General features: G+C 44.7%; 1 protein-coding gene across 7 annotated transcripts in view; it reads right to left on the reverse strand.

The window, feature by feature from the left end:
• SOX5 (SRY-box transcription factor 5) overlaps positions 1-11,752 on the reverse strand; it is a 651,718-nt gene extending 639,966 nt beyond the window's left edge. For 3 of the 7 annotated variants that reach the window (XM_054078763.1, XM_054078719.1, XM_054078746.1), the window contains exon 1: positions 10,541-10,629. The gene's annotated coding sequence lies outside the window, so the exon portion shown is untranslated. Of the gene's footprint in view, positions 1-10,540; positions 10,630-11,634 lie in introns of those variants that run through there. The other 4 variants (XM_054078778.1, XM_054078736.1, XM_054078772.1 and 1 more) reach the window with 4 other exon arrangements.
• Positions 11,753-13,839: the final 2,087 nt, after the last annotated feature.

Consider the following 13,839-nt stretch of genomic DNA (forward strand, 5'->3'; position numbering starts at 1 on the left):
TATCACACATTTTGCAAGTGGTGGGCAGTGACTTAAAACACAGACACACTGGTTATGAAAAATAAAAGGAGATGGAGTAAAACTGGGAGGAAAGCAGGAGAGAAAGCCCGTGCTGGCATTTTTTCCTCTGAAGGAGAGCTCAGTTGCATGAAGCTTCCCTTCACTGGGGTCTACTCTTTCAGAAGCTCCAACATTAAAGCACATAAAGTAACACATTAATATTAGTAATCACTGACCTCTTTATCTCCAGGACAGAAAGGACTGTTAGGACCTGCCAGTCAGGTCTCCTGCCTGATGCAAGAACCCCACCCAGCAATTCCCACAAAGTATCTGTAACTTCTGGTTTAGCACAAATCAACCGCCAGAGCCCATGCACAGCCCCTGCTGGAATGAAGGCCCTGGTCCTCATCTTGCATTGAGAGCATTTGTAACTGGACACGTTTTTGTATTCAGCTTGTCCACCTCCTCTCAGCCACACCAGCTCAGGACCAACATGCCAGCAGCGTGGTGAAGAGACCCATGATCATAAACCATTCCCACAGATGACACCTGGTTCTGTCACCAGATACATCGCACCGTTTGTTACGTGAAAACTGTTTGTGTTGCTGGTTGTTGTTTAAGAAATTATTTACACTGGCTCTTTGATTTTTCTCAGCACCAGCAAAAATAAAGCTCTAGTTCAGCAAAAGGCTTGCAGCAGTTCCCAGATTTTAGGCACTGAAGGAGGCTTGCTGGCTATGGTGGGACTAAAGTGCTTAAAGTCAGGCACATTCGTAACCACGTCAGAGCCAAAATCTCTCTGCAGAGCCATTCAAAATGCATCCAAAGCTTGTGCTTTGCTTCTGGAAACTTTATTCTCACTTTACATATAGTCAAAACCTGACAAGAGCTCACTGTCGGATTATGCAGGAAATCTGCAAGTTTCACCAAGGTGTGATCTTATGCTTTTTCACACATTATTGTATCATGCCGCGCCAGAACACTAACGTATGCACAGTTCTAAAATAGCTTGCATTATTACAGCCCAGTACGGAGAACAGCGCTGAAAAGCCAACACGCAGACCTCCAGAGATTTGCTCCTCCATTACTTGCAAACTGATAAGGGGTCACAATTCCTTTCTTACCAAGGCGAAAAAAATGTTAAAAAGGAAGAAACAAAACCAGCCAGACTCAGCATTCCAAAACATTCTTCCCTATTTCTTTCTCTTATAAATAAAACTATCAATTGTCAGATTTGTCTTTGGTCATGTTGAGGTTGGCGAATGGGATTTAATAACATTTAATTGACTTTCTATCAAGAAGGAAACATATTTTTCTTCTCTCAAATTTGAAACCGACACTTACTTTTTTTTTCTGTTGGCCTACTTTCTTTTAAGTTGCTTTTCAATTATTTATGAAAATGCAATAATGCATTACTTTGCTGTGCAAATGTTTAGAAGGAGATAGTGTCTTTCAAGCAAAAAAAAAAAACACAAAACCCCATACATAGTTATATAGGGGTTTGTTTAAAAGCGCGTTGCAGGTGACAGTTTATAAAAAACAATATCCTTTCATTTGCCCACACACACACATCCCCATTTTCTTTATACTGTGTGTTTGAGTTAATAAAAAGAAGTCCACAGCTCCACAGAAACACCCCACTCACTGCTCTCCAAAGCTGGAGCTGTTACAAACAAACAAAAGCTCTACATGGAAAACCGTACACGGGGCTGAACCAAAACCTATTAAGACACTGAAAAGACTCCACACTTTCTGAACAGAAAAAAGAGGGCAAAATCTTGTCCCACTAAATAAAGAAAACTAACAACAAAACTCTCGATGTTTCACTTAAGGTTTTTTTGAAAGGTGGTGTTTTTTCCCCTTTGAAACAGCTGGGTCTTGTAATCAGCTGTGTTCCCAAGTCCATCAAACACCAGTGAACACTGATTGCTGAACTTCCACAATTTTGGAAATCCCATGTGGATGCACACTTGAGTGGCTATAGCTTCCAAAGGCTCACCACCTCAGGGTTTTAGCATCAGTAGACTAAAATAAATAGCAAACAAACTGCCTTGACAGCATTGGGTACAAAGTGAGGTGCATAATGCTCACCTCCTCTGTCTTAAGCTCTACCCTCATAAGGGCAACTTTGGCCTTGTGGGAGGAGTCGCCCCTATTACAGTCAACGGTGAGATGGAAGTTCATTCTCTGCAGCATTTTCTGCAAGAGCCTCCCTCTCTCTATTGAGGGAGACATAAAGAAACAGCTTCACTACTTTAAAGCTACCCTTTGTCTGTAAACTATAAACAAACATCCTATATATAATCACATTACTGGTCCAGTATATCAAACTAGGAAAAAAGATCAGAAAGTATCATACAATGAACACAGACGTACTTAACAGCAACATAACAAACTGAAATACGATCAGAGAAAGACAATGCATTAAAACAAACCAAAAGCTGCATAGATGGGTTTTGGCACCTCCATCCATGAAGGTTTTCAAGCCTAAACTAGACAAAACCACCGCTGACCTGATCTGGTACTAGCACTGGTCCTGCCCATGCAGCAGAGCCCTTGAGGTCCAACCTGACCAATATATGTGGTGCTATGAAAGAAAACAAAACTGTACGAGAATGTAAGAGAAGCCTATCACTGCTACTATTAACCATTTAAAATGCCCTCAAAACTGAAATCCACACGAATCCTGCAGTCTCTAGAGCTCCTGAAAGATACCTCTCATACTCACTTGTTGCAGTCCATGCAGGCTTTCAGAACAATGTTTAACAAGGTCACTTAGGAAACTAAGTTTTTTCTTTTTTCCCTTCTTTAGAGTGACTCAGGCACCTAAATCACCCTGCAGGTCAATAGGGCACTGTCTGCACTACCTTCAGAAATGGGACTCTGGCTGCACTAAAATCTCACTTTTCTAACTAAATATTGCACTTGTGCAAACACTGATGTTTTGCTCAATTTAAATGAACTAAGTCACATTCCTAATGGTAAGCCTATAATCAAATATTGCTCTTAATCGGGGTCATAAACCACACCTCTACAATCACATGCCAACTCACATTTAAGTAAAATTAAACTGGAAAAAGAAAACACGGAAACATTTCTAAACATTTTTGACTTAGAAGGAGCAAGACTTACGGTGTTGAGATAAAAATTTTATAAAGCTGTTTAGTTATACAAGTAAATATTTTCCTTTTTCTTGTACATAAAACCACTGAATTTAAAACTAAGCAAATAAGAAGAAAAATCTTGCATTCTTAAAAATTTACAGTATTGTGCAATAGAATTTTTCTTCCATGTAGCTCCTACTGCTACTACTTTATGCTATATTTGTGTGCATTACAGTGGTGCTTGGGTATATAACTGCTGCTGCTATTTGCACTGCTGTAGCCACACATTTACCTTTAAGGATTAGAATCTCTTAGTTTCTCCATTTTCTATCCCATTTCAGCTTGCAGCTTCTCACTATGAGCCACTTCTGTAGCAACACAATGCATTAGTTATTAAAAGAACAGCAGGACATGTAGCGAAAGTCTGCCTGACTTTCATTCCCCCCCTACTCCTCATAAAAAACACACACATCGCTATCATTCAAAGACAACATTTCATACAAAGCAAGATATTAACTTACTGGCATTTTGTGGCTGAGGGAGGATGTCAGTCTCCACATAAAGTTCCCAACCACACACTTTAATTGTGTTAGTAATCTATTACACACGTGCTTATAGAATCACACTCAGAAGTGTTTTACAGAGTGGGCTCTGAATGTGTGCAAACCTGACCATCTTCCTCACCCCAGGAGGGGCTGCCTGCAGAACACATCCCGAGTCACACTGGGGAGGCACTGCACACATTTTTTTGGTGCTGCTTTCCTCTACGGCACTTTCCTGGCAGAGGGAGGCCTTCAGTTTCCAGAACTGTCAATTGTCTTTCAGAAGCACTAAATTCACATATACATATTTGTACATATTCAACAGCATTTACTCATTTGTAATCTCTCATGAGAATTAACATTATTCCTCTACAACTGCAAAACTACCATCATCCCATGCTAACTGCTACATACCTACGGCAACCCTGTTTATAGGAATGCCTCATTATATATAATTCCGAGTTTCAATTGGAAACGGTTCTACGGAAGTGACAAGTACTTCAGTATCTCTACTGCAGCGCTGTCTTTTCTGACTATCAGCAGGAGGCACAAAACTGGTCTCAGCAACAAGTTTCAGCGAGAGCTAAAAAACTCACCCTACATGTACAAATACTGACTGAGTAATCTACGCATGACTTGCAAACCTGAACTAATTAATTGTCCTACATTTGTTAATCTCAACCACAACGCACTTAATGCACCATGGTGCCGCTAAACAAACTCACATTCCCAAGAATCGGAACAAATAGTTTAGTTTTCTCAGAATCAGGCTGTCCTGCTTCTGGCAGCATACAATTACAAACATAAAATCAATCTGAAGCACAGCAAAGAGCAGAGTATCTTTTACTAAACACACTCTTCTTCCAGATTTGAATTCGCAAAGCAGAGTATTGCATTAACACATTCACTCTTCTGTAACTGAATATAAGCTTCTGATATAGTTTGCATACCCTTCATAGTAGATGCATTCAATTCATTATTAAAAAGAAGTGTAATTGACATATATATTGCATTACTTGTTATTATTTATGTATTTGCCTATATTCTAGCATGAGATGCATAATGTTTAATACCATGGCATCAGGAGCAAAATAATTTTATTGAAAACACGGTTGTATGTTATTGGATGAACACGTAAGGACAGTACGTGAAGAGCCACAATGGCTGCCTTTGCCTGGGAACCTCAATATCCCCAGATTCCTTCTGGAGCCAGAGGAGAAGCAAGGTCTCCACCAGAGTATGATTTGATGGATGAATCACTATTATAGAAGAGGCATTTCCTTTGTGTTTGTAAAGAATTCTTTAACACAGAAGTCAGTAGCTGCCTTTAATTCAGCCTGCTCTGAAATCGCTTGAAAACCATTCATTTTCTAATTTTCTTCTCTCCTCTAATAGTTTCTGCATTTTTCTCAGTACAAACATAGTCCATTAGGACTAATCTCCTGCTAGAAGGTCAGTTGTGACATTAAAATGGTGTTCCCAGCTACAAAAAGCAACTCTTCCGTTCATTGACCAAAGGTACTGACTTAGCCATGTAACAGGTATTTTTCCTTTTTTTTTAAATGAACTGTAAATTAACTTTTAGGTTCTTATTAAGTAAACATTTAATTGGTTTGCTGAGCATTACAGCTCTGTCCCCCACCCCCTTTCATTACATTCATAGACAAGGAGTTTATAGCAGCATAAAAGGTAGACTCCGTTATCCTAGTTTAGAAATTGAACCAGATTAATTAAACGTGTCTTTAGATTGACTGCTACAAAACACAGCATGGCACTCAGTCAAATTTAAACTCATTGTATTCACATATACCCTACAGAAACTGAAGATACTGCAAATTGTATTTACATATGCTTCAGGGTCCGCTCAGTGCTTCCATGCAGAGCAAGCTTAACTGAATTTTATAGCGTCCCAAAAAATGTGGGCAAAGCAACTTTGTAGAGCAAGAGCAGCTCTTACTGCCCAGCAAAGAATAGGCAACTTCATCATATTCCACCAGTTCTTTGCTGTCCTAGCCAACCTTCTAACCTGCCTAAGCCAAAAGCCAGTGCTGAAATCTGATTTTAAATTAAATGGAATATACTAAAACCATAGCAAGACCTTGAAGATAATTTTACTAATTCTCTACTATACCTTAAGCATCTTCCTAAGCTTTGACTAGCAAAGGCAAGTACCCTATATAGCAAATCTAAGCCTACTGAACAAGACATTGGCTTTCCCAAGACCCTTTAAACTCATTTCAAGTAAAACCCAAACCACTCTGCCAGCAACCAGGAGACTACAATGGAAATCACTCCTCTAAGGGATGTGGTTTTATTAGGGTTGTGTTCTGTAAACCCTGTGCTCCTTGTAGAAGCTACAAAATGTCATCTAATTGCAGTGGCCGGTTTGAACCTGCTCAGTTTCTCTCTGGACACGCTCACAAATGTAAAAGAATGGGTTTAAGTGTTCTGTGAGTGTCCTTTATCAGACTACTACAGTATTAATACAGTACAGACTTTCCCATGTATTTTAAGTATAACCATTCAAAGGATTCAAAACTCATACATAAATACATAATTTTAATAGTGTGAGATTTTTTTTCTTGAGGAGATTTTGCAGTAGTGAAGAATACTATCCTTATAAAACAACTTTGACCTGCGATTTTCAGGCAATTCATTTCCTTGAAATATAGGTAAATACTCTTTCTTTAGACAATAACCACAGAATACACTTTAGCTTTGTCACCAGGATTTTTTATTTAAAAGAACAACAGGAAATGGAGGAGGAAAAAAAAGGACTTCTGTTAAAGCACAATTCACTGAAGGGTCTTTTAGCTGGCAATTGTCAGCACAGCTCAGAGCCAATGGATCAAATTTAACTCTAAAAAGTGCTGATGGTTGTATGAGTCATCACAGTAGGAGCTGGCACTCTGGGCCACTCAAGTTCAATTTTTGGTGTTACCACAGGGTGTAGGAACTGGGATCTGGGTGAGCAAAAATTTACTCCATATTGGATGCACTGGGTAAAGTGGCATTCTTAAAATCACCAGCCTCCCAAGCAGCTAGCAAGCCAGCAGGAGGTTAGAAGGTAGAGAAAGTAATTGTCCTTTGTGCCTCTGAAAATAGCCAATATTAAAGGATCCTCTTAAGTATTACCTGAGTTTCAATCTATGCTTGCAGCTCAAAGGAAAAGAGAAGCTGGAGAAGTCAGAAAATAAAGCTGTCAGAAATATTAGAGGAGATCCTCCTCATGCTGTCATGAAGCATAGTCCTAGAAAAGTGTGCAACTAGAAAGGATGTGTGCTCTGCAAGGAACAAAAACTTGTTCAGATAATGTGCTTTGTGCATGTGCCTCAGTGTGTTCATGTGCTTGAAGAGGCAAGAGACATGGGGAAAAGAACTGCAAGAATAACAGTCTTACACTTATCTAGGACGTCCATCAGTCGAGCAAGCAGCACATGCACTCGAGCTGCTTTAACAGACTGTACAGAAGTCATCAGAAATCCACTTTATCTGTAGCCTCCACTCTCCACTCAATGCCCAAAGAAGGCGTGGCTGTAACACACTTAGCAGTAGGATGTGAATATGATGTTTTGGTCTTGACCTGAATGTTCTTACCTACTACTAAATATCACAAGGGGGAACACATTTCACTTCAAATTCCCCTAGTCCTAGTTTGGTCACCAATCTGAATGGAAATTTTCCTAACTGGGTCTAAGCATACAACAAAAAAATCCCCTAATTCTTCAGTCCCACCAAAGACGGGTTCATTCTTGTTTCTGACTCAAATTAATATGCTGTCTAAACCAAATCTGGATCTGAGCTTGACTGCGTAATAACATAGCACAAGTGATGAATTGGACCATCTCTAGCGTCTTGAAGAAATGAAGAATATAAGTGAAAAAGATTATAAAAACATAGGTTTACAGTGCAAGAGACTTCAAGGCTTTACAAGGGCCACTCCCAGGGTGCACGGCCCAGTTGCCCACTTCCTCACCAGCAACACTCCCAGTGCCTTCTGTGCAAGCATGGCTCTGCGCGTTTGGGGGACGTGCAAAAATCCTTATGTAGAAAACGGGGAATAAAACTTCTTTGCTAATAGGAAAAAAATCCTTATAATAATAATACTAATCTATTTATAATGGTCAAAAAAATATGACAGCTTACAACAGCGTCACAGCAGTGCTTTGGCAATATTTTAGCATACTGTTGTATTTTTAGAAGGACTGTTCATTTACTTTCTCCGAAATGCCGAAATTCTTATTTTTCAACAAATGGTCTATTTTTCTGGTGTATCCATATGCCAACATCACTGTGTTTCGTATCAGGGTAAGTACAAACTACAGGCAGAAACAAAGCTCCTGTACACACGTTGCATTACAGCAGCGCTGTCACAGATGCCAAGTCTCAATCTCCTCTTATGCTTTATGCAGCAATAGTTAGCTACACCACTTACAAACCTTCTTGGAACGCAGCGATGCATTTTCACAATGAGTAACAGAAAACTGCTGTTCCTTCAGCCTGAACACCAAAGAACTATCCCATTGTAAGCAATACATCTGACAGTTTAATGATATTGCTCAACCTAACTGGTTTTGGTAAGCAGCACCCTTGATAAAGGTGCAGCAAGATGTATGTTTAAGCACTTCTACATTTTCTCAGCACAGAGACATCAGTAGTGTGCCTTAAAATTTCAAAATTCATTAGCAAGCTACCTGCATACTGAGGTGAAAAACAGCAAACTGCCTGTTAACTGTCACCTGGCACTACAAGATCACGACAACGGTATGATCACAGTCCCTAAGAACCTTTACAGCTGGAGCTTCAACATGTACTGGCAAAATTGACATGCTTTTATTTTCTTTCTGAAAAGCATGCATTAGCTTCCACGGCTTACAAAAACTTCTACCAGGCTAAACTAAATACATGTGCACCCACATGTTAACTGAATTAACCCGAAACAGTCAATGCATCTCAAATGTCTATCTGTTTACTTAAGACACATGCAGCTTTCAAGTCTTGTGCTCCTCATAGTGTAACTCTCAACCAAAACAGTTTAAGTTCAATCAGAAAGCTCTGCTGCAGGATTTCCATGCATAATGGCCATGAGTTTATTGGGTTCTCATGTTCAAATCATGTCAGAATAGACATGCAATCTATTCACAAAATGCAACATATTCATGTCAGCCTCTCCCTCTTCAGCTGGAGAAATCTCGTAAAACAAACCTGGCTATAACCTGGCCAGATATTATAATTAAATAATAACAATAAAGAAAAAATCTCCCCTTGCAATCCCAGTATAATAGTTGTAAACAATGCATTTTTCAGGATGAATTAATATCGGAGGCAAGAATGTATTTTCCAGCACTGGGAAGGATTTGGAGGATATAAAAAGAGAAGATACAAGTAGCTGTTCTCAGGTAAGTTCCAGGTGATAAAACATTTTGGTGAAGAACTTTGTACTAGCTCCTCATTTACAAGAAGTTGCTTTTTAATCTCAGTGGCTCTGTTCAGCAAGGCTGTAGACAGTAAGCTGTATTTAAATTGGGTGAAGGAAAGATGGGACACATCATCTTACATTTCTAAAGCTGGAATCAAGCTTCCTTTTCTTTTTTTTCATGTGAACTAAAATTAATATTCCATTATTTGACAGAGATGGAGTAAAATACATCTCTCTTAAAAGAAAAAAAAAAAAAAGCAAAAATATTTCCTCCCTAATTTTAAGGATATCACTGGCTTTCCTTTTACAAGTTAAGCGGTAGCAATGATAACAAAAGCTACCTGTGCCAGTGTGCAATACTAGCCTCTCAAAGAAAACAGTTTTCATCAGACACAGTCCTCCTGGATGCCCCTACTCTATTATTGTTGTTGTTGATGATGATCGTGATGTCGAACGCCTACAAATCTCCCACGTGCCTATTTCGTTGGCCTGCTGGTTAAAAAAAAAAAAAAAAAAAAAAGCTAGAGGCCATTATTCATGAGCACTAAGAAAACAAATCACTCTTAGACCTACTCCTCTTGCAGATTCCCACACTTATTACCCAAAATCCCACAGCTTGCTATTGGTTCTACCCTTGACCAAAGTACAGGGCATGCCATCCCCAGGGAAAAGCCGATCACGTTCCTCCCGGCAAGCGGCTCCGGTTATTCCAGGACCGCAGTCGGGCTGGAATAAAGTCATTTAACTTTTCTGAGAAAGCAGAGCTTTCTCCCAGCCCCAGCGCCGAGACCAGCCCGGCCGGGAGAGCATTTTTCCCCCCTGACCCGTTTTTTTTTTTGTTTGTTTTTTTTTGTTCTGTTTTTTTTTTTTTTTTAAAGGAGAAAGCAGCAGAAAGGAGCGAACTGAGAGCCTTCAGCCCCTGACACGGAGTCACCTTTCTGCTCCGGGAGAAGCAAGGGACAGCAATACGGGTGCAGTCTGGTCCCGCTGTCCCCCTCCCCGGCGCCCCCCTTCTCTCCCCGAGCCCCCCGCGCCGCCCCGTCCCTGCGCGCTCCCCGGGCAGCGGCGGCGGCCGCCGCTTTGCACTCACGCACGGAGAGGCAAATTACAATAATTTAAAGCTTCCCGTCCTCCGGGCTCCCAAGGGCTGAGCCATGCCCAGGCAAGGGCTCGGAGCAGCGGCTCCCCCGGCACACCCGGCACGTTGCACCGCCCCCAGCCCCAGCAGCGGGAGGAGGAGGAAGGGGGGGGGGGGGGGGGCGTGACGAGTTGTGCCAAACTTCGGGAGGTGTGCGAGCGCCAGGGAGGGTGACAGTCTGCCCTGTCCCACCGGTGGCACCCACCAACACACGGACACATAGAGCTGCTCCTGGCCGGGCCACCCCCCCCCCTCCCCCCCCCGCCGCCCGGGAGCCCCGGGGAGCAGCAGCCGCAGCGAGGGAAGAAAGTTAAAACGGCGGCGTTCGCGCACCTACCCGCTGTCTGCAATGTCTCCTCCGGGCGCTAAGTGAGACACTGGCGGGGTGGGGAGAGGCAGAGGTGCGGGGAGGGACTGGGAGACGGGTGTTCGGTGATCTCTTCCTTTCTCTCCCCCCTCCTTCCCCCCCCCCCCCCCCTTCCCCCTTCTCTCAGTGTCTCTCAAGGACGAGGTGAAATCCCTTTGCTGGTCATGAGGCGGCTTCAGAGACAAACAACACAATGCGAGTGCAAATGACAAAAGGCAGCAACAACAAAAAAATAAATACCCAGGAGGGGGAGACTGGGAACAATGGGGGAAGAGAGGCTCGCCGCGCCTTGCCGCCGGCACCCCGGCAGGAGGAGGAGGAGGAGGAAGGCGGGGAGGGGGCTGCGAGGGGAGTACCCCCGGCGCTCAGGGGGTTCCTCTGATCAGCCTCGACCAGCATCGGGGCGGCTGGCGGTAAGTGATGCGCCCGCCGCCCCCGCGAACGGCCACCACCATCATCACAGAATAGTTTGGGTTGGAAGGGACCTTAAAGATCATCTAGTTCCAACCCCCTGCCATGGGCAGGGACATCCCACTAAATGCTCATCCTCAGTGTCCCTCGGGGAGGGAGGGGGGCGGCTGCCCGCCGGCTGAACGAGCGGTCCAAACCGGCAGGGAGTGGGCACCAAGCCCTTCCCACACCTTTCGCCCCCACTGCTCCACCCCCCACCCCCCTCCCCGGGAACTTCTTCACCGAGCGAGGCTGTCGTGGGTCCCGTGGACGTCGCTACCGGGTCCCTTCCCAAGAAGGAGTCCCCCCTCCTTCTCTTTGCTAAGAGTAAACACCCGGGAGCTGCTTCTCCGTGGGCGTGTGCTTGTCCGCTGGCACCTCCTGCACCGGCGCGACCGCACGCACAGCCGCCTCCTCCGCTCCTTCTCTTTAATTGCCGGGATTCCCGGCCGAGCGCAGGAAGCCGCGGAGGGGGGAGAGGCAGAAGTTTGGGGTCCCCCCGAGCCTTTCCCAGCGGCCGGCGACGCGACATCGCCCCGCGACTCCCCCAAAAGCCGCGGCGGGCGCGACGATGCCCGCTGTCCCCTCGGCGAATTGGGGTCCCGCGGGGTTACCTGGCACCGGGATGGCCCCCGCGGGGCCGGCAGGGTTCTCTCCGCGAACCGAGGCGGAGGGGAGAGCCCTCGCCGTGTCTCCGCTACTCGCAGGCGGGCGGGGAGGCAGCGATGCGCCCGGCTCCGCAGCCCGCCTCTGCCCTGGACCCCCCGGTCACCTCCTCCTTTTCTCCGCCAGCGTCCCCCCCGCCGCTCCTCGGGGCTGCGGACCCGCGCCTGGGACTGGTGGGAGGCTGAGGAAGGTGCGGGGGAAGTTGTGTTTTCCTCTCAGCAGCCGCTTGTTCTGCCTGTACTTAAACCAGCTGTTTTGGGAGCGAGTCCGTGTGCTGGCAGGGTGCGACGCGACCGGGAGGGACCGGGGGACCGGCGGCCGCAGCCCGGAGCCGGGAGAGTGTGGGGGGGGTGGGGGATGGAGGTGGAACGGGACGGACAGACGGACAAACAGACCGCCGCCGCTGCTAATTCGAATCACCAGGTTGGGAAAGACCTCTTGGATCATCGAGTCCAACCGTTCCTATCAATAAAGTCATGCTCTGCAAGTACCGGCTCTCTCCCGCTCCTGTTTACTTACGGGGTCTTTTATTTTCAATCGAGCGCTTTGCACACGTGGGTTTATGAAGCGGCGGCGAGACGGGGTTTGAGCCTGAGAGTGGGGAAAAACGCAGAGCTACGCACCCTCAGCCAAGCGGTTCAAAGAAGAGCAAGTTCGTTTTTTATTCATTTCCACGAGGGAAGTCTTATCTTCCACAAATATTTGATACTGGGACAAGTCCAATAATTAACAAGAACAATCAAACAATTTCACTCTGTTCCCGGGGATTTAAAAAGTCATCATCTGGAATTCATGAGCATTACAACCTTTTTTTTTTTTTTTCCGTACTTGGATGTGTTATTGTATATGATCTTTTCAGTGTGTGTGTCCCTAAGTGATTTTACCCTTTGATGCAAAAAGATGCAAACCATTAACAGCACAGATAAATTCACAACTGCTGATTCAGTGAGACTTCAGACCTCTCTGTGGGAGTGGAGAGAGAGGGTGGTAACCCTGATGGGAAAAGGAAGGTGGAGGGGAAAAGATAGAGGAATGTTTGTTTCTTGGCTTCTTCCCTACCTCTGTGGCAGGAACGCCCACAGGAGTCCTGTGGGTGGGATGGGAGCAGCACACATCTAACGCATTACTGCCTGGCATGATGCTGGCTGTAGCATCAGGCCTCCGAGTCAGCCCCTTGACTCCTCTTACCAGAGAAAAAAGCCAGACTGGGAGAGGAATGGGACTCCTGAGCTCTACAGCAGCATTTCTGAGCTGGGGTGGGCTTAAGGTGCGAGGGAGGACCCTTTTGTTGCCTGTCTGCAGTGTGCCAAGCAGGCCAGATGGGTAATGGCCCATGGTCCAGCCATATAAAAAACCAAAAAAAACCCCAAAAAAACCCAACCAAACAACCCTCAAATTGCCCAAACTTGCCTCATCTGGATCAAATTCAGATGTTTGGGAAAGCTGCCCACACACTGAATGCAAAGTTTCATCCTACTCTACACCAGTCACCAAATTCTGCACAAGTTCTCACACTGATCATCAAAGTCAGAATTCCTTGGTCCCCACCTGCTCACACAAACCCCAGTTCTTATGTCTAGCAACCCCCAGTACTGGCATGGATAATGAAATATGTTGGGCATGTAGCTCCACCCTGTCTTGGGTAATCTCAAGGCTAGGGACCCCCAGCCAGACTGGGCTAAGGCTGGCAGGGTTACATGTGTCCTCCCCACATCTTTCAGAGCTCTATTCTGCTGATACAATTCCCACCCATTTCATAAGCGCTGCCCCCCTCCTTCGCTTCTTGCTTTGTGCCAACTCCTCCTTATAATCATGCTGAAGTTCCTTGCAGTTCAACACAAGAAAGGAAATAAGGTGTTTCGGTCCAAAACTAAACTGGAGCAAAGAGAAAAAGCCAAATGCAGGTGCATTTTATTTAAGATCAAAAGCACAATGGTGTGAGATTGTATTATGCTCTCCACAGGAGCTGTATTTTTCTACTTCTACAATAGGATTAAGGTGTTCAGTAGAGAAGAGAATTACAAAAAAAGAGAAAGCCCCATTGGACTGGTACTAGCTGCATTTGAGTTTTTCCTGACTAATGAGGACATTTCATCCCTCAGGGACTCTATCATCCTATTTCCAAACACTTTTTAAAACAGTAATTGTGAATG

Source organism: Cuculus canorus, chromosome 1 (genome assembly GCF_017976375.1).
Source record: "Cuculus canorus isolate bCucCan1 chromosome 1, bCucCan1.pri, whole genome shotgun sequence".
NCBI classification, from domain to species: domain Eukaryota; kingdom Metazoa; phylum Chordata; class Aves; order Cuculiformes; family Cuculidae; genus Cuculus; species Cuculus canorus.